This window comes from Microcaecilia unicolor, chromosome 4, assembly GCF_901765095.1.
Source record: "Microcaecilia unicolor chromosome 4, aMicUni1.1, whole genome shotgun sequence".
Lineage (NCBI taxonomy): Eukaryota > Metazoa > Chordata > Amphibia > Gymnophiona > Siphonopidae > Microcaecilia > Microcaecilia unicolor.
Genome location: NC_044034.1, coordinates 6327356 through 6347232, shown reverse-complemented (window position 1 = coordinate 6347232; position 19877 = coordinate 6327356). Strand labels below are relative to the sequence as shown.

Here is a 19877-nt window from a genome sequence, read left to right as displayed (position 1 = left end):
GCAGGCTTCTGTGTAGAGAGAGACCCTAGTTGGACTGCTCTTTATGAATTAAACGTTTTCTTGCATCTCAGTGTTCCTCTGGCAGAGGCGAGTGAGCTCTGCTCTTCCCATGACTCCACTAGCACTGAAGCAGTGAGTCTACTTCAGCTGAAAAGCATCAAAATCTCAGAGCTGTGGCTGACACTTTTGGGCCAGAAGAATCTTGGTCCAAGTAAACATTTGATCTAGTATAGCAGTTCCCAAATTGTGTGCTGCGGCAAACTCACAGGAGGCCCGCGAGACCCTCGTCAACATTTTGGCATCCGTAGAACGGCTGGCGGGGATGCCCAAGTACCACCAGCTGAAGCGGTCCGCTTCCCGAGCTCTATTCCCACACGTGCTCAGACTCAAGCATGCAGCCAACTTCCTCAGGCAGCATGGAGCTTGAGGCTCGGCCAGCAAACCGCTTCAGATGGTGGGACCTGGGCATCCTTGCCAGCAAAGATAGGCCTCCACACCACCATGGGGGAGAGGGGTGTGTGTGGAGATGACGACCCGAGAGGAAACGTGTGGCTTAAGAGCACCATGAAAAAATGCCTTAAACACTAAGGTGAGGTAATTAAATTCGCCGATGACACAAAATTATTCAGGGTCGTCAAGTCGCAGGAGGAATGTGAACGATTACAGGAGGACCTTGCGAGACTGGGAGAATGGGCGTGCAAGTGGCAGATGAAGTTCAATGTTGACAAGTGCAAAGTGATGCATGTGGGTAAGAGGAACCCGAATTATAGCTACGTCTTGCAAGGTTCCGCGTTAGGAGTTACGGATCAAGAAAGGGATCTGGGTGTCGTCGTCGATGATACGCTGAAACCTTCTGCTCAGTGTGCTGCTGCGGCTAGGAAAGCGAATAGAATGTTGGGTGTTATTAAGAAGGGTATGGAGTCCAGGTGTGCGGATGTTATAATGCCGTTGTATCGCTCCATGGTGCGACCGCACCTGGAGTATTGTGTTCAGTACTGGTCTCCGTATCTCAAAAAAGATATAGTAGAATTGGAAAAGGTACAGCGAAGGGCGACGAAAATGATAGTGGGGATGGGACGACTTTCCTATGAAGAGAGGCTGAGAAGGCTAGGGCTTTTCAGCTTGGAGAAGAGACGGCTGAGGGGAGATATGATAGAAGTGTATAAAATAATGAGTGGAATGGATCGGGTGGATGTGAAGCGACTGTTCACGCTATCCAAAAATACTAGGACTAGAGGGCATGAGTTGAAGCTACAGTGTGGTAAATTTAAAACGAATCGGAGAAAATTTTTCTTCACCCAACGTGTAATTAGACTCTGGAATTCATTGCCGGAGAACGTGGTACGGGCGGTTAGCTTGACGGAGTTTAAAAAGGGGTTAGATAGATTCCTAAAGGACAAGTCCATAGACCGCTATTAAATGGACTGGAAAAATTCCTCATTTTTAGGTATAACTTGTCTGGAATGTTTTTACGTTTGGGGAGCGTGCCAGGTGCCCTTGACCTGGATTGGCCACTGTCGGTGACAGGATGCTGGGCTAGATGGACCTTTGGTCTTTCCCAGTATGGCACTACTTATGTACTTATGTACTTATGGCACCGTGAAACCAGAAAGTTTGGGAACAACTAATCTAGTGGAAGAATTGTCCTGCACATGCTGAGCTTTAGCCAGTAGATGGCAGCAGCCTCCCTGTTTCAGAGGGTTCTACACTGCAGTACCTCTCCAATGGGTTTTGAGTTCATTCAATCCTCCTGGCACAGCAACCAAAATTTGTGTGACCCCACTCCCTCCCATCAGTAGAGGGGAATTTTTCCTAATCATGTTGGTCCCAGTCGCTCTTTTTGTTTTCCTTCTTATTACTTTTCTCCTAACTCCTTTCAAATGTACCTTTCTTTGTCCCTTTTTCTTTCTTCTGTACTGGTGCCTCTAAATCTCACCCTTTACAGCATCATCTCTTCAAACTCTCTGCAGTCACAACTACATCTCACTTATCTTCTCCTTTGCTTTTTATCATCTTTCAGCCTCCACTTTTCCATGTCCTGTAACACTTGTTCCCCTCAGCTCTTCATCTCCCTCTAATTGGGTTGCTTCTCTATCAGTCTCCAACTTTGTGGCTCCTTTTTTCCCCAACAGACACCCACTTTATGACCCTCTCACCATCCCTGGCAGTTCCCCCTCCCTCTTTCTTCAGAGACACCTCCTTTGTCATAGTACCTCATGAAAGACTCCAGAGGAAATTGGAGAGTCATGGGATAGGAGGTAGTGTCCTATTGTGGATTAAAAACTGGTTAAAGTATAGAAAACAGAAAGTAGGGTTAAATGGTCAGTATTCTCAATGGAGAAGGGTAGTTAGTGGGGTTTCCCAGGGGTCTAAGCTGGGACCGCTGCTTTTTAACATATTTATAAATGACCTAGAGATGGGAGTAACTAGTGAGGTAATTAAATTTGCTGATGACACAAAGTTATTAAAAGTTGTTAAATTGCTAGAGGATTGTGAAAAATTATAAGAGGACCTTACGAGATTGGGAGACTGGGCGGCTAAATGGCAGATGACATTTAATGTGAGCAAGTGCAAAGTGATGCATGTGGGAAAGAGGAACCCAAATTATAGCTACGTCATGCAAGGTTCCACGTTAGGAGTCATCGACCAGAAAAGGGATCTAGGTATCATCATTGATGATATGTTGAAACCCTCTGCTCAGTGTACAGCGGCGGCTAAGAAAGCAAATAGAATGTTAGGTATTATTAGGAAAGAAATGGAAAACAAAAATGAGGCCATTATAATGCCTTTGTATCACTCCATGCTGCGACCGCACCTCGAATATTGTGTTCAGTTCTGGTCATTGCATCTCAACAAAGATATAGTGGAATTAGAAAAGGGAAAGAAGGGCTTTGGAAATGATAAAGGGGATAGGATGACTTCCCTATGAGGAAAGGCTAAATTGGCTAGGGCTCTTAAGCTTGGAGAAAAGATGGCCGAGGGGAGATATGATAGAGGTCTATAAAATAATATATGAAGTGGAACGGGTAGATGTGAAGCGTCTGTTTACGCTTTCCAAAAATACTAGGACTAGGAGGCATGCGATGAAGCTACAATGTAGTACATTTAAAACGAATCGGAAAAAATGTTTCTTCACTCAACGTGTAATTAAACTCTGGAATTCATTGCCAGAGAATGTGGTAAAGGCTGTTAACTTAGCGGAGTTTAAAAAAGGTTTGGCTGGCTTCCTAAAGGAAAAGTCCATAGACCATTATTAAAATGGACTTGGGGAAAATCCACTGCTTATTTCTAGGATAAGTAGCATAAAATATATTGTACTGTTTTGGGATCTTGCCGGGTACTTGTGACGTGGATTGACCACTTTTGGAAACACAATGCTGGGCTTGATGGACCTTCAGTCTGTCCCAGTATGGCAATACTTATGTACTTACGTAGGTCAAACACCTACATAACGGTATTAAAAAGATCACCTCATTGTCACACCAAAGTTACCCCCAGCACCCCCAGACCACCCTTGGGAACTATAGGACTGGTGAATGCCAGATCAGCTGCAATGAAATCCTCAGCGATCCATGATGTCAACCATGAACAGCATCTTGACATCCTAGGAATAAGTGAAACCTGGCTAGATTTATTTATTTATTATTTGTTAACATTTGTATCCCACATTTTCTCACCTAATTATAGGCTCAATGTGGTTTACATATTACCAGAGAGGCGTTTGCGGCTCCGGTGAGAACAAATACAAGGTGATGTTGTGGTAAGGTAAAGTTCACGTGGCACAGCCACATTAGGGAATCGTATAACGGAAGAGTTGAGTTATGTCCATTACGTACTTTAGTTTTGTTGTGTTGCAGGGATCAGGCATTTAAGTTGGATCGGAGGGGTATGTCTTTTTGTTCCAGTCCATCTGCTCCACCATGTTTCAACTCGCCTGATCCAGCCCCTAGCCAATCAACCTGTCTGCTAGCCAATCACCTGTTCCTGCCTGCCTGCTAGCCAATCAACCTGCCTGCTCAGCCATTGACTTACCTACCTGCCTGCCAGCTTTTCAGCCATAGACTTACCTAATCGCCAACCCAAAACCTTGCTTCAAGCCCTATCTATCTGCTTAATACTTCAGTCATTACATACTCACCCATTAACACCTGTTAACTGTTAACTGCTCAACACCTCAGTCACTATATAGTCACCTGCTACACCTCAGTCACTACCTATGGCCCCTGTCCATGTTCTCTTCCTTGCCCTGTCCCTTCCTAATCTTCTTTCCCCCCCACTCCCACTGTCTACCATTAGAACTACCCGCTGCCCTCCCACCCTGCCCGCAACCACAATACCCTATTCACCTCTATCCCTCACCTCACCATCCCTCTTGTCCCCCTCCTCCTTCCTGGCTCTCAACCTTCGGCACTTCCTTCCTGCCATTAACCCATCCCCTTTCCTCCTAAGTACACCCCGTCTTCGTCGCCTTCGTCGCCCGACCTCCCCCACCCTCCTCCGCACTCTCTTGCTCCTCCTCCTGCTATCCGCAGGAGACATTAACCCTAATCCGGGTCCCCCCCACCTGTCCCCATCCTATCCTTGTGAACGGTCCCGGGATGTTTCCAATCTCGTCTCTATTCCCCTCCTTCCCCCCTCCTCCCTCCCCTTCTCATGCGCCTTGTGGAATGCCCACTCAGTCTGCAACAAACTGCCTCTCACCCACGATCTCTTTATCTCTCGCTCCCTTCAACTGCTCGCCCTCACCGAAACCTGGATCTCCCCGGAAGACACTGCCTCAGTTGCAGCCCTCTGCCATGGAGGCTATCTCTTCTCCCACACGCCCCGCCCAATCGGCCGTGGCGGAGGCGTTGGGCTACTACTATCACCCTCCTGTAGTTTCCAACCCCTCCACCTACCGCAATCTCACTGCTTCCCATCCTTCGAAGTCCATTCCATCCGGCTATTCTACCCGCTACCACTCAGAGTGGCAGTCATTTACCGCCCCCCAGATAAATCCTTCCCTTCCTTCCTTACCGACTTTGATGCTTGGCTCTCTGTCTTTCTTGACCCCTCATCTCCGTCCCTCATTCTCGGAGACTTTAACGTACATGCTGATGACCTATCCGACCCCCATACTTCTAAGTTCCTCACCCTAACATCCTCCTTCAACCTCCAGCTGTGCTCCACCACCCCTACTCACCGTGACGGACATTGTCTTGACCTCGTCCTCTCCTCCTCCGGCTCACCCTCCAATTTCCACGTCTCAGCTCTTCCTCTCTCCGACCATCACCTGATCACATTCACACTTCTTCACTCCCCCCCCCCCTCCACCCCGTCCAACTTTAACCACCACCTCCAGGAACCTCCAGGCTATTGACCCCTCCACCCTATCATCTACTATCTCTAATCTCCTCCCCTCCATCACGTCCCTCGTAACTGTCGACACAGCGGTCTCCGCTTACAATACCGCTCTCTCCTCTGCTTTGGACACCCTCGCGCCATCCATCTCCCGTCCCACAAAGCGCACCAATCCCCAGCCCTGGCTGACTCCTTGCATCCGTTACCTTCGCTCCTGCACCCGATCCGCTGAGCGCCTCTGGAGGAAATCTCGTACCCTTTCAGACTTCCTCCACTACAAATTCATGCTATCCTCCCTCCACTCCTCCCTATTCCGTGCAAAACAGGACTACTACACCCAATTGACCAATTCTCTCAGCTCCAACCCTCGTCGTCTCTTCACCACCCTTAACTCCCTCCTAAAAGTGCCCCCCGCTCCTACTCCCCCTTCTCTCTCTCCTCAATCACTGGCCAACTACTTCCGCGACAAAGTGCAAAAGATCAACCTTGAGTTCACGACCAAACCTCCACCTCCCCTTCACCCTTTAACCCTCTCCCTCAACCAACCTACCCAGGTCTCCTTCTCCTCCTTTCCTGAGATCACCGAGGATGAAACTTCCCGCCTTCTTTCCTCCTCGAAATGCACCACCTGTTCCTCTGATCCCATCCCCACCAACCTACTCAACACTATCTCCCATACTGTCACCCCCGCCATCTGTCGCATCCTCAACCTCTCTCTCTCCACGGCAACTGTCCCTGACACCTTCAAACACGCTGTTGTCACACCTCTCCTAAAAAAACCTTCACTTGACCCTACCTGCCCCTCTAACTACCGCCCCATCTCTCTTTTACCCTTCCTTTCCAAATTACTTGAGCGCGCCGTTCACAGCCGCTGCCTTGACTTTCTCTCCTCTCATGACATCCTCGATCCACTTCAATCCGGTTTTCGCCCTCTGCACTCAACAGAAACAGCACTCTCTAAAGTTTGCAATGACCTGCTCCTGGCCAAATCCAGAGGTCATTACTCCATCCTCATCCTCCTCGATCTTTCCGCCGCGTTTGACACTGTCAACCATGATTTACTTCTTGCCACGCTATCCTCTTTTGGATTCCAAGGCCCTGTCCTCTCCTGGTTCTCCTCTTATCTCTCCCACCGCACCTTCAGGGTACACTCCCATGGATCTTCCTCCACTCCCATCCCACTATCTGTTGGAGTTCCCCAGGGATCTGTCCTTGGACCCCTTCTCTTCTCAATCTACACCTCTTCCCTGGGCTCGCTGATCTCGTCTCATGGTTTCCAGTATCATCTTTATGCTGATGACACTCAGCTATACCTCTCCACACCTGACATCACCGCGGTGACCCAGGCCAAGGTATCGGCCTGTTTATCCGACATCGCGGCATGGATGTCCAACCGCCACCTGAAGCTGAACATGTCCAAGACCGAGCTCCTCGTCTTTCCTCCCAAACCCACTTCTCCTCTTCCTCCACTCTCTATCTCTTTTGATAACACCCTCATCCTCCCCGTCCCATCTGCCCGCAACCTCGGAGTCATCTTCGACTCCTCCCTCTCCTTCTCTGCGCATATCCAACAGACTGCCAAGACCTGTCGCTTCTTCCTCTTCAACATCAGCAAAATTCGCCCTTTCCTCTCTGAGCACACCACCAGAACTCTCGTCCACGCTCTCATTACCTCTCGCCTTGATTACTGCAACTTACTCCTCACCGGCCTCCCACTCAGCCATCTATTCCCCCTTCAATCAGTTCAGTACGCTGCTGCACGTCTTATATTCCGCCAAAACCGATATACTCATATCACCCCTCTCCTCAAATCACTTCATTGGCTTCCAATCAGATATCGCATACAATTCAAGCTCCTCCTCCTCACCTACAAGTGCACTCAGTCTGCGGCTCCTCACTACCTCTCCACCCTCATCTCCCCCTATGTTCCCGCCCGTAACCTCCGCTCACAGGACAAAGCCCTTCTCTCAGTACCCTTCTCCACCACTGCCAACTCCAGGCTCCGCTCATTCTGCCTTGCTTCACCCTATGCCTGGAACAATCTTCCTTTACCCATACGCCATGCCCCCTCCCTACCCATCTTCAAATCTCTGCTTAAAACTCACCTCTTCTATGCTGCCTTCGGCGCCTAACCGCTCTAGATAGACAGAATGCCCCAATCTATCCCCTCTATTAGATTAACTGCTCACTCGTCCTCTAGATTGTTCACTTGTCTTTAGATTGTTCTCTTGTCTTTTAGATTGTAAGCTCTTTGAGCAGGGACCGTCCTTCTATGTTTAAATTGTACAGCGCTGCGTAACCCTAGTAGCGCTTTAGAAATGCTAGTTAGTAGTAGTAGTAGTAGTTTTTGAACAGGTTAGTTTTTAGTGATTTCTGGAAGTTTAGGTGGTCATATGTCATTTTCAACAAAAACTCCTCTCTTTCTAATGGGCAACTACCGACAGCATTAAAAAGGACAGTAGTTCACCCTTTGCTAACGAAGAACCTTGACCAGGCCCAACTTGAAAATTACTGGCCAGTATCCAACATCCCATTTCTAGGGAAACTTACAAAACAAACAGATTGGCTAGAAGAAAGAAACTGTCTAGATCCATGTCAATCTGGATTCAAACCCAGTTATGGAACAGAAACAATCCTTGTATCCCTAGCAGATGATCTTCACAGAAACAGAGACTGAGGATTCACCTCAATGTTAGTACTGCTAGATTTCTCAGCAGCTTTTGACACTGTGGATCATGAAATCTTGCTAGCACGACTGACAGAAACAGGTATCAATGGAACAGTACTTGCCTGGTTGAAATCCTATCTATCAGACAGGCAACAATCCATAATGATTGGCAGCAACTCATCACCACCATGGACACTGACCTGCGGGGTACCATAAGGATCGATACTGTCACCTATTCTGACCAATATCTACCTCAAGCCACTAGCTGAGCTGAGTCTGTCAATGGACACTCAGTTCTACATCTATGTGGATGATGTGCAGCTACTCATACCCATTGAACCTGACTTACCTACAGCCTTGAATAAACTGATCACCTGTCTAACATCAATTCAAGGGCTAAAAACAACAAACTTTGCCTGAACCCCAGTAAACCTGAGCTTCTATGGGCCCCTAACACAAGTGGGTGCATACCTGACATCAAAATCTCTTTTTGGAAGTACGAACTCCCCCTCAAATCACAAGTCAGGAAGAACCTTGGAATACAGCTTGATTCAACACTTACTACTACTAGTACTTAACATTTCTAGAGCGCTACTAGGATTACACAGCCCTGTACAAGTTAACAAAGAAGGACGGTCCCTGCTCAAAGGAGCTTACAATCTAAAGGACGAAATGTCAAGTTGGGGCAGTCTAGATTTCCTGAGTAGAGGTGTAGTGGTTAGGTGCCGAAGACGACATTGAAGAGGTGGGTTTTGAGCAATGATTTGAAGATGGGCAGGGAGGGGGGCCTGGCGTATGGGCTCAGGGAGTTTGTTCCACGCATGGGGTGAGGCGAGGCAGAAAGGGCGGACCCTGGAGTTGGCGGTGGTGGAGAAGGGTACTGAAAGGAGGGATTTGTCTTGAGAGCGGAGGTTACTCTGACCTCATTTGCAACTCTAACTAGTCCCTTTTTTCTTACTCCTGTTATCTATCTATATGTTCCATCTTTGCTTATGCTATTAAAATATTTTATTGTGTATTGTGTTGACATTGTAAGTAGTATATACCATGCCATACTTGATATTGTTGTTTGAACATTTTTACTGCTGTAATTGTCTGTTGCTTATGTTTGACTTATTCTTGCTGTACTTCATCTTGAGCGAATTCCTTCAGAAAGGTGGTAAATTAACACCAGAACCTGGGAATTTATTTAATTATTAGGATTTGTCTGCACTGTCCCTGTTCAGGTCACGTCTCACCTGGTGACAGGATACAACAGAATTTGCCGCAGCTGCTGTTTCTCCTTTTTCCTCCAGGATTATACAGTTATTCCTGCTTATTCATTGATTTTCGCTCTCAATTTTGGGAAATTTGCATCTCTGATCTCTTTGTATTTTACACAGTACAGGAGGAAACATATTTCTGTTTCTTTTCCTCCTAGGGTCATACCGAGTTTTTCATGCTCATTTATTGTTTTTCCTCTGTTAGTTTTGGGAAATGTGTATCACTGATCTCTTTGTATTTTGCACAGTGCAGGAGGAAATGCATTTGTTTCTGTTTCTCCAGTCCGTGATCAGGTCTTGTGTATTTGCTGAGGGTCTGGCCTGTGTTTCGTGTGTGATTGAGGTCAGGTATTCTGTCTGCAGCTGTTCACCTTGTTTTGTTTTGGATCAGTGGCTCCCAATAGTGTTGTTGGGTCCATTGCAGGGTTTTGATGGCCCATTTTTCACAGGCAGGGTTGTTGCTGTTTGGATTCTGGGTGTTAATGTTGGTACTGGCCTGCTTATCCGACATTGCTGCCTGGATGTCCAACCGTCACCTGAAACTAAACATGGCCAAGACGGAACTTATTGTGTTCCCACCCAAACCCACTTCTCCTCTCCCTTCACTCTCTATCTCAGTTGATAACACCCTCATCGTCCCTGTCTCATCTGCCCGCAACCTTGGTGTCATCTTCGACTCCTCCCTCTCCTTCTCTGCGCATATCCAGCAGATGGCCAAGACCTGTCGCTTCTTCCTCTATAACATTAGCAAAATTCGCCCCCTCCTCTCCGTACACACCACTCGAACTCTCATCCACTCTCTCATTACCTCTCGCCTTGACTACTGCAACCTACTCCTCACCGGCCTCCCACTTCAGTCCATCCAGAACTCGGCCGCACGTCTTATCTTCCGCCTCAACCGATATACTCATATCACCCCTCTCCTCAAGTCACTTCACTGGCTTCCGATCAGGTACCGCATACAGTTCAAGCTTCTCCTACTCACCTACAAATGCACTCGATCTGCAGCCCCTCCTTACCTCTCTACCCTCATCTCCCCTTACGTCCCTACCCGTAACCTTCGCTCTCTTGACAAATCCCTCCTTTCAGTACCCTTCTCCACCACCGCCAACTCTAGGCTCCGCCCTTTCTGCCTCGCTTCACCCCATGCTTGGAACAAACTCCCTGAGCCCATACGCCGGGCCCCCTCCCTTCCCATCTTCAAATCATTGCTCAAAGCCCACCTCTTCAATGTCGCCTTCGGCACCTAATCACTACACCTTTTCTCAGGAAATCTAAACTACCCCAACTTGACATTTCGTCCTTTAGATTGTAAGCTCCTTTGAGCAGGGACCGTCCTTCTTTGTTAACTTGTACAGCGCTGCGTAACCCTAGTAGCGCTCTAGAAATGTTAAGTAGTAGTAGTAGTAGTAGTTTGGTAGGGCAGGTTTGTTACATGTATTGAATGTGTGTTGCCCCCGGGGTTTTCTGCTATTTCACAGTACCAGACCCTGATGCTGTTATTGAGATGACACTAAAATTTGCAAATTCTCTTTTCTTCTGTGAGTAGTACAAGGAAGTGTCCTAATTACGGTCTGTTTCCATTATTGTGGGCGTTTGTGTGCAAAGTATCTGTTTTGCAAAACTTCAGGTGCAGGTTGTCCCATTCTGTCTCGTTTTGGGCTAATGTAATCTTCTAACTACTACTACTACTATTTAGCATTTCTAAAGCGCTACTAGAGTTACGCAGCGCTGTACAATTAACATAGGACAGTCCCTGCTCAACGAGCTTACAATCTAAAGGACAAATGGACAGTCAGCCAGTAGGGGCTGACTTCTAACTTCTAACCCTCTCTCTGCAATCTCTCCACTTACCCTTTCCCCCTTCCCCTTGTTCCCCAACTGCAGTGAGCAGTCTGCATCCATAGGGAGGGAGGGGTAGCATAATGGGGGTCTATAAAGAGGGGGAGGGAGTATAAAACTGGGGTGGAGGGGAGAGCTGCTGTCCTCCAAGTTGTCCTAACTCCTACAGCAGTTAAGCCTTCAGTCCTTTTTTTGCACACTCATTTCGGAAATCAGCTCTCTTCCATCTCCACCCACATCCCCCATACATCCTCCAATCCCCTTTTCCTTTTGCCATCTGTTCCCACCCACTGCACTCCTCCACATTCAGCTCTATCCTCCTCCCTCTTTCTCTCTGCATCCTCCAGCACTCAGCTCTTCCTCCCTCTCCTACACCACTTTGTAGTCAGTCATTACCTCTCGCTCTCTCTCCTCCCCATCAGTTAGCCTTCCTCACCCTCTCACTGCAGACCCCTTCAGTCAGTGTTTTCCTCCCTATATGCTTTCTCACTCTGCAGTATTCAGCTGACTTCTTCCTCCTTTTGTACAGACCCTCCCGCATTCTGCTGTCTCCCCCCTTCACTTTACTGCAGACTTCATCCCCCTAAACTCAGTTGCTGACTGCAGCAATGGAAATCTCTCTTTTGCTCCCTACAGTCTCCCTCACCCCCTGCACTCAGCTCTTCCTCCCTCTCCCACACCTCACTTTAGTCCGTCATTACCTCTCTTTCTCTGCACTCCCTTCTCTACTCAGCCCTCTCTCCTCCCCATCAGTTAGCCTTCCTCACCCACTCACTGCAGTCCCCCTTCAGTCAGTGTTTTCCTCCCTATATGCTTTCTCACTCTCCAGTATTCAGCTGTCTTCTTCCTCCTTTTGTACAGACCCTCCCGCATTCTGCTGTCTCCCCCCTTCACTTTACTGCATTCTCCCATCCCTCTGCACAGACTCCATCCCCCTAAACTCAGTTGCTGACTGCAGCAATGGAAATCTCTCTTTTGCTCCCTACAGTCTCCCTCACCCCCTGCACTCAGTACCTCTTCTCCCTCTCTCATTATAAACTCCCTTCCCCTGAACTAAACTCCTCTCCTCCCTCTCTAGGTACACATTTTCCCATTGCACTCAGATCCTCCCCATCCTCTCTCTGTACAGATTCCCTCCCTCTTTCCTTAGCTCCTGTCTTCCCTCTCTTTAAATACTCCCTCCCAGTGCACCCAGCTCTTCTCCCTCTCTGTATAGACTCCCTCCCCTACACTCTCTCTGCTCCCTCTCTCTTTTTACAGACTCCCTCTTCTTACACACAGATCTTCTCCCTTTAGTCTCTCCTCCCTCTGTACAGACTCCCTCAACTTAGCTCCTCTCATCCCTCTATTTGTACAGACTCCCTCCCTCTCTGTACAGGTCCCCTCCTCCTACACTTAGCTCCTCTCATCACAGACCCCCTCCCTGAGAAACTGGGTTCAATTCCCACTGCAGCTCCTTGTGAATCTGGAAAAGTCACTTAACCTTCCATTGCCCCAGGTACAAATAAGTCCTGTATATACTTTGAAAGTAGTTGCAAAAACCACAGAAAGGCTGTATATCAAGTCCCATTAACAAGATTCCAGGCACAATGTCAAAGAGTAGCAACATTCCATGTAGAACCCCAAAGAATAGCAAGATTCTGGAATCCTAAAGAGTAACAAGATTCCATGCAGAATCTCAAAGAGTAGCAACATTCCATGTAGAACCCCAAAGAACAGCAAGATTCTGGAATCCTAAAGTGACAAAATTCCATGCAGAATCTCAAAGAATAGGAACATTCCATGTAGAACCCGGAAGAATAGCAAGATTCTGGAATCCTAAAGAGTGACAAGATTCCATGCAGAATCTCAAAGAGTAGCAACATTCCATGTAGAACCCCAAAGAATAGCAAGATTCTGGAATTCTAAAGAGTGACAAGATTCCATGCAGAATCTCAAAGAGTAGCAACATTCCATGTAGAACCCCAACGAATAGCAAGATTCTGGAATCCTAAAGAGTGACAAGATTCTATGCAGAACCCCAACGAATAGCAAGATTCCGGAATCCTAAAGAGTGACAAGATTCCATGCAGAATCTCAGAGTAGCAACATTCCATGTAGAACCCCAAAGAATAGCAAGATTCTGGAATCCTAAAGAGTGACAAGATTCCATGCAGAATCTGAAAGACTAGTGACAAAATTCCATGCAGAATCTCAAAGAATAGGAACATTCCATGTAGAACCCAGAAGAATAGCAAGATTCTGGAATCCTAAAGAGTGACAAGATTCCATGCAGAATCTCAAAGAGTAGCAACATTCCATGTAGAACTCCAAAGAATAGCAAGATTCTGGAATCCTAAAGAGTGACAAGATTCCATGCAGAACCCCAACGAATAGCAAGATTCCGGAATCCTAAAGAGTGACAAAATTCCATGCAGAATCTCAAATAGGAACATTCCATGTAGAACCCAGAAGAATAGCAAGATTCTGGAATCCTAAAGAGTGACAAGATTCCATGCAGAATCTCAAAGAGTAGCAACATTTCATGTAAAACCTGGAAGAATAGCAAGATTCCATGCAGAATCTCAAAGAGTAGCAACATTCCATGTAGAACTCCAAAGAATAGCAAGATTCTGGAATTCTAAAGAATGACAAGATTCCATGCAGAATCTAAGAGTAGCAACATTCCATGTAGAACCCCAAAGAATAGCAAGATTCTGGAATCCTAAAGAGTGACAAGATTCCATGCAGAATCTCAAAGAATAGGAACATTCCATGTAGAACCTGGAAGAATAGCAAGATTCTGGAATCCTAAAGAGTGACAAGATTCCATGCAGAACCCCAACGAATAGCAAGATTCCGGAATCCTAAAGAGTGACAAGATTCCATGCAGAACCCCAACGAATAGCAAGATTCCGGAATCCTAAAGAGTGACAAGATTCCATGCAGAATCTCAAAGACTAGCAACATTCCATGTAGAACCCCAAAGAATAGCAAGATTCTGGAATCTCAAGGAGTGGAGATTTGAGATTCTGGAATGTTGTTGCTAGTGGAACAGCAGCCTAGTGGTTAGCTTAGCACAGCAGACCTTGATCCTGGGGAACTGGGTTCATTTCCCACTGTAGCTGTTTGTGCCTCGTTCACTGCCTCAAGTACAAATCCCTGTATATACTATGCAAACCGCTTTGAATGTAGTTGCAAGAAAGTCCCCCTGCATTTAGTTTCTCTTCTCTGTTTACAGGCTGCCTCTCCCTGCCCTCACTTCCTCCTCCCCTCCTCCTTCTTTAGAACACACTCACTCCCACTCCCGCCTGCACTCAGCTCAGCTGCTCTCCTTCCCCTCTCTTAAACAGATTGCCCCCTCCCTCCTCCCTCCCCCAGGACTTCCTCCTCCCTCCCGGCTGTATTCACTTCCTCCTTCGGAGCTGGGAGTGACAGTGTCGCGGCGGGAGCAGCAGCAGCAGTAGCAGTGCCGGAGCTCCGCGGTGAGTCTGGGTGGGGTGAGGAGAAAAGAGATCGGTGCCCCTGGGGTAGCAGGGCACTGGCCAGCGTTTCTGGGGCTGGGGTGGGGGCAGCGGGACCCCCTGTGCTCCGGACAGGAGGGTGGGGCATGCTGCGCACTCGCTGATCGGCGGTAGGGACTGGTGCCCGGCCCGGAGAGCTGCCCTGGGGGATGGGAGCAGAACTTGGTCTGTGACGTCACTGTGCTACAAACCCCGCGCCGGGAAGGGTTTAAAAAGAAGGAAGACCTGTCATGTGATTGGCCACCGAGGCCATTGCGTTGTATTGCGTATACTGTAGGGGGCGTGGCCGCAGACCTCATTAGCATACCTGCCTTCGTTGTAGCCAATAGCTGCCGCTTTGGGTGACATCACAATGGAAGTGGGCGGTTCCCGTACAGGTGAAGCGTCTCGTCTGAAGGTTCCATTCAGTGAATGGAAGGAAAGTCTCAGGGTCCCAGGTCCCCCCTTCCTTTTATTTAACCTCATCCGCTGAAGCACCTGTGATACAGATAAAGCTCTGGGACTGGGGCAGGATCTCACCCACCCTCTATTTTATCGGTCTCACAGGTTCAGCAGCTGAGATAAATAAAAGGGAGGGTGGATGGGATCCTGCCCCAGTCTGTTACCCAGTCCCAGAGCTTTATCTGCATCACAGAAACTGCCAGAGTAATACATTCAGCAGGTGAAGTAAAATAAAAATAAAAAAAAAAGGGGGGGGGAGATTTTGTTTCATATATTTGCTGTTTTTGATCCAGTCCTTTATGAATGATCTGTTTATGGGATGTAGTTATTATATTAATTGATTTTTGGAGTTTTACTACTTTGGGCTCTATTATTTTGCTGGGAGAGGGGGATTTTGTCCCAGAGCTTTATAGGTGTCGCAGGTGCTGCCAGACTAATACATTCAGCAGGTGAGATAAAATAAAAATGAGGAGGGGGAGATAGGGAATCCTGCCTGAATCTCAGGGAAGAACTAAGAAGAAACTTGCTGCCTCACTAACAGTCTCTTCTTGCATTGCTATATTAGTCTCTCCCAATGTTGCCACTCCTTGGCTTTGCTGGGACAGAGAGCACACTGTAAAGTGGTAGAGACTGTCTAGCAGTTTAGATGTGTCTGTGTTCTTCCTAGCTCTGGATTAGTCGTATGCTGTGTTCTGTAGTGAACATCTGTAATGGCATTAGAGTCTTGTCCCACTGTGTGTCACATCCGTGTGACCTATTTCTTTGTGTGCCATGACATAACCCTTCAAGGGAGTTCATGCCCTGGGTGGGATAGGAGGCCTCAGGTGTACATTTGTGCCTTTCACTTGGGTTATTGTAGTTGCACAGTTCCAAAAACCATGGGATGTCTAATTGCAGCAAAATCGCCATATCATTTTAAGAACTTAGTGCTGTGATCTCTCAGGATGTCTGCTGTAGCCCTGTTCCGGGGGTGCCCGCTGCTGATGAACTGTGATTTGTTCTTCAGAGTCCCTTACAAACACTAAATAGCTTTACAGAAATATGGTTCACATATGTATGAGGTGCCTGGTGGGCAAGACAGGGGGGTGGGTATTGGCTGCTTGCCTGAGAATGGTGGCTGTATTTTATCATGATGAATGGTGCTGGATGTGCTCCCAGCTCGCACATTTCTCAGTATAAGTACGAACGCGGAAGGACAAAGCTGTTTAATTCATATCCTGCCTTTGCTGGGAGGTGTGTGGTAATGTATCAGGCTCTTGGGTAGGGGGCTGGTGTCTGGGCACAGCAGAGGTTTATATCCAGATGAAGCAGAGGGTACATCTCTGCCTAGTGAGCCCCGCTCACTAACCAAAGAAGGGAAGCCAGCTCTATAGTACATTAGAAAACACTTTACACATGTGTGTATCTGGCAGATCCCTCAAAAGCACATCTCTATTAATTGGTTAGTCTACGACATATGCCAGGGAGACTTAGACATACGAGGGTTTTATTTATTTGTTGCATTTGTATCCCACATTTTCCCACCTATTTGCAGGCTCAATGTGGCTTACATAGTGCAGTAGTGGCAGTCGCCAATACCGGCATGAACAAATACAAAGTGAAGTAATGACAGGTAATGATCAGAATTGACAGACATATTGAGGGTCAAGGGGAAAGTAGGTTATGTCCAATACGAACATTTATATTGTTGTGTTTGCGTGATTAAGGCATTTAGGTTGGGTCGTTTGAGTATATCTTTTCGAACAAGTTAGTCTTTAAGAGTTTCCGGAAGATTAGGAGGTCATATGTTGTTTTCACTACGGTCGGCAGTGCGTTCCGTAGTTGTGTGCTTATGTAAGAGAAGCTAGATGCATAGGTTGATTTGTATTTGAGTCCTTTGCAGCTTGGGTGGTGGAGATTTAGGTATGTTCATGTTGATTTTGTTGTGTTTCTGGTTGGTAGGTCTATGAGGTCTGTCATGTATCCCGGGGCATTGCCGTAGATGATCTTATGAACCAGGGTGCAGATTTTGAACACAATACGTTCTTTGATTGGGAGCCAGTGTAGCTTTTCTCGTAAAGGTTTGGTGCTTTCGAATCTTGTTTTTCCGAATATAAGCCTGGCTGCTGTGTTTTGAGCAGTTTGGAGTTTCTTTATGATTTGTTCTTTACATCCCGCATAGATTCCGTTGCAATAATCTAGATGGCTTAGTACCATGGATTGTACTAGGTTACGAAATATTTCCCTCGGGAAGAAAGGTTTCACTCGTTTGAGCTTCCACATGGAGTTAAACATAAGCACCGCCATACTGGGAAAAGACCAAGGGTCCATCAAGCCCAGCATCCTGTCTCCGACAGCAGCCAATCCAGACTTCAAGAGCCCGTCAACCCCCCCCCCCCAAATTTTTTTAATAATGTTCAATGGACTTTTCCTTCAGGAATCTGTCCAAACCCCCCTTAAACACCGTAAGGCCAGCTGCTGTCACTACATTCTCCGGCAACGAGTTCCAGAGTCCAACTACACGCTGAGTAAAGAAATATTTTCTTCTATTTGTTTTAAATCTACCATATTCTAGCTTCATCTTGTGTCCCCTGGTTCTATTGTTGTTTGAAAGTGTAAACAAACGCTTCACATCTGTCCACTCTACTCCGCTCATTATCTTGTAGATTTCTATCATATCATTTTTTTGTTGTTGTTTATTTATTTGTGGGGAGGGGGGATGCTATTCAGGCTTAAGGGCTAGGAGGAAGAGGTTGCACTATTGGTGTATAGTGAGTAGACAGGGGGTTAAATGTGATGAGATTGAGGATGGACGAGTGGGAGAGGTGTGTGTGATGTAGAACCCTCATTCCCGTAATATCACATCACTCATACCTTTACGCACAGAAAGATATATACCATATGTCTTCATGCCTTTTTATCGCCCTCTAAGCTCCCATTGTTTCCTTCCAAAGTTTCAATGTTTGTGTTCCATTGTTCCATTCCTTAACGACACCTCAATTGTTTCGCATAACTCTGCACAATGTAATCCATAACCAATCTGTAACAAATTGTATTTCCAACATTTAACTCCTATTGTAAGCCACACTGAACCCGCAAAAAGGTGGGAAAATGTGGGATACAAATGCAATAAATAAATAAACCCTACCCCTCCAGGACTATTTCATATTTTCTGTAATGCCATATCTGTCCTGTGATGCCCTATTAAATGCAGCTTGGTTTGTGATCCAGCACTCACAGTAAGAGGTGTGCAACCCCCCTTGGCTGTCAAATACTGGAATACACGAGTCAGGGAGCAGCTCTGATATCATGCCTGCGACTTGAAGGAGCTGGAGGTCTGCACCCTGCTTCATGTGTGTTAGAGGGACATGTTAAATGCAGTTCAGATCTTTCCTTCCTCCCTCGCCTTGCCAAGGACCTGCTCTTTTCTCCACAAACTCTGCTGTGCTTAAGATTTATTCATCTTGTTTTCTATAGGGAAATTGGCCTTAGAGTCCTTGTCTATCTTCCCCATCCCCCAGCTCTTAATTTTTAAACCATTCTAATTTCATTTAAATTCCTGCAGGATCAGGGCAGGATTCATCATAGGCAAATAAGCACACACTTTGGGGCCTGAAGGTGTGTTTTTGGGTGGGAGTTTTTCAAAAATGCCTAATCTTGCATGGTTAGTCCCATGCAGGAAAAAGAGGTTACCTGTCGCAGGTACTGCGTTGGTCCATGTAGAACAGCGGGTGGCTGTGTCATTGGGCTCCACTCACTGGCATGCCTTCTTCACCCGGGGTGGGGGGTGATCATGCTGGTGCCCAAGGAGGGCAGAGCACAATTCTGTCATGAAGCATTTTGAAAGAGCTTTGTCATTGGCTATTTTCTGACTCCATTTCTTGCCTTGTTTCCTAGTGCACAAAGCAACCTGTCATGTGTAATTATGTATTTATTACACAGCTATTTGCATACAAAAATGTTGTCATACTGGTATTAAAAGTGGAAACATCTCTAGGTCAGCTCCTTGTTGTCATCTGTGTACTTAGTGCTGACCTAGAGATGTTCCTTCCCCAGAGAGCTTACAGCGGCTGAAGGACACACAGTGTGTCAGTAGGGTGCTGTAACTGCTAGGCGGATGGATGCCTGTCGCTGAGAATGAGAGGGTGAGGGGTGCTTCAGTTGGACAGCTTTTTTTTGTTTTTTTGTTCAGGTTTTACTGCCTGACTTCGCGTTTTTTCCAGTCGTGGAAACAATGTGATTTGTGTTTTTTTTTGAGGAGCTGTTGGCTGTGCAGTTTTTCTTCCTCTTTTCAATGCTTGAGCAAGCAAAATGGGAGTTTCTGGGGGAGTAACAAATGATTCACACAGCATTGCCCTCATTTAGATTAGTTACTCATTCATCTTTTCAAGATTGAAGATGGTTTTTTGTCTGTCCTCAGAAAATCCCTTGTTAAAATAATTGGCCGGCATTGATGGCAAATCCCTGTTCAACCTTCCATATGTACCTCCATCCTACTGTGAAGCACCCCATGCTTATCCAGGTCCATAACACACACAGCACTGCCAATGCACCTCGCTCCTGCCTCACAGCACCCTCTGCTAGTCCAGTGATAACATCATTACACATAGGAGCCAGCTCTGTGTGCTGAGCACCCCCAATATTGAGCAAGCTCCTTCCTTGTGTCCAGGGAAGGGTAATTTGTACTGTCTGGCACCCTCAATCATTTTGAAAGTTGATTCCCATGCTCTTCCACTGCACCTCGTTCCTGCACTGCTTAGTCCAGTATTGGCCCACTGCAATGCGATGTACAATGCTGGATTCCATATTAAGAGTCACCACCCAGAAAATGTTGAAATCCTC

The 19877-nt window shown here is 46.8% G+C and overlaps 1 protein-coding gene across 2 annotated transcripts in view; it reads left to right on the top strand.

Annotated features, from left to right (window-relative positions):
- Nucleotides 1–14484: 14484 nt before the first annotated feature.
- RHOG (ras homolog family member G) overlaps nucleotides 14485–19877 on the top strand; it is a 78290-nt gene continuing 72897 nt past the window's right edge. The window contains exon 1 of one of the 2 annotated variants that reach the window (XM_030199831.1): nucleotides 14485–14576. The gene's annotated coding sequence lies outside the window, so the exon portion shown is untranslated. Of the gene's footprint in view, nucleotides 14577–15180; nucleotides 15277–19877 lie in introns of those variants that run through there. The other variant, XM_030199830.1, reaches the window with a different exon arrangement.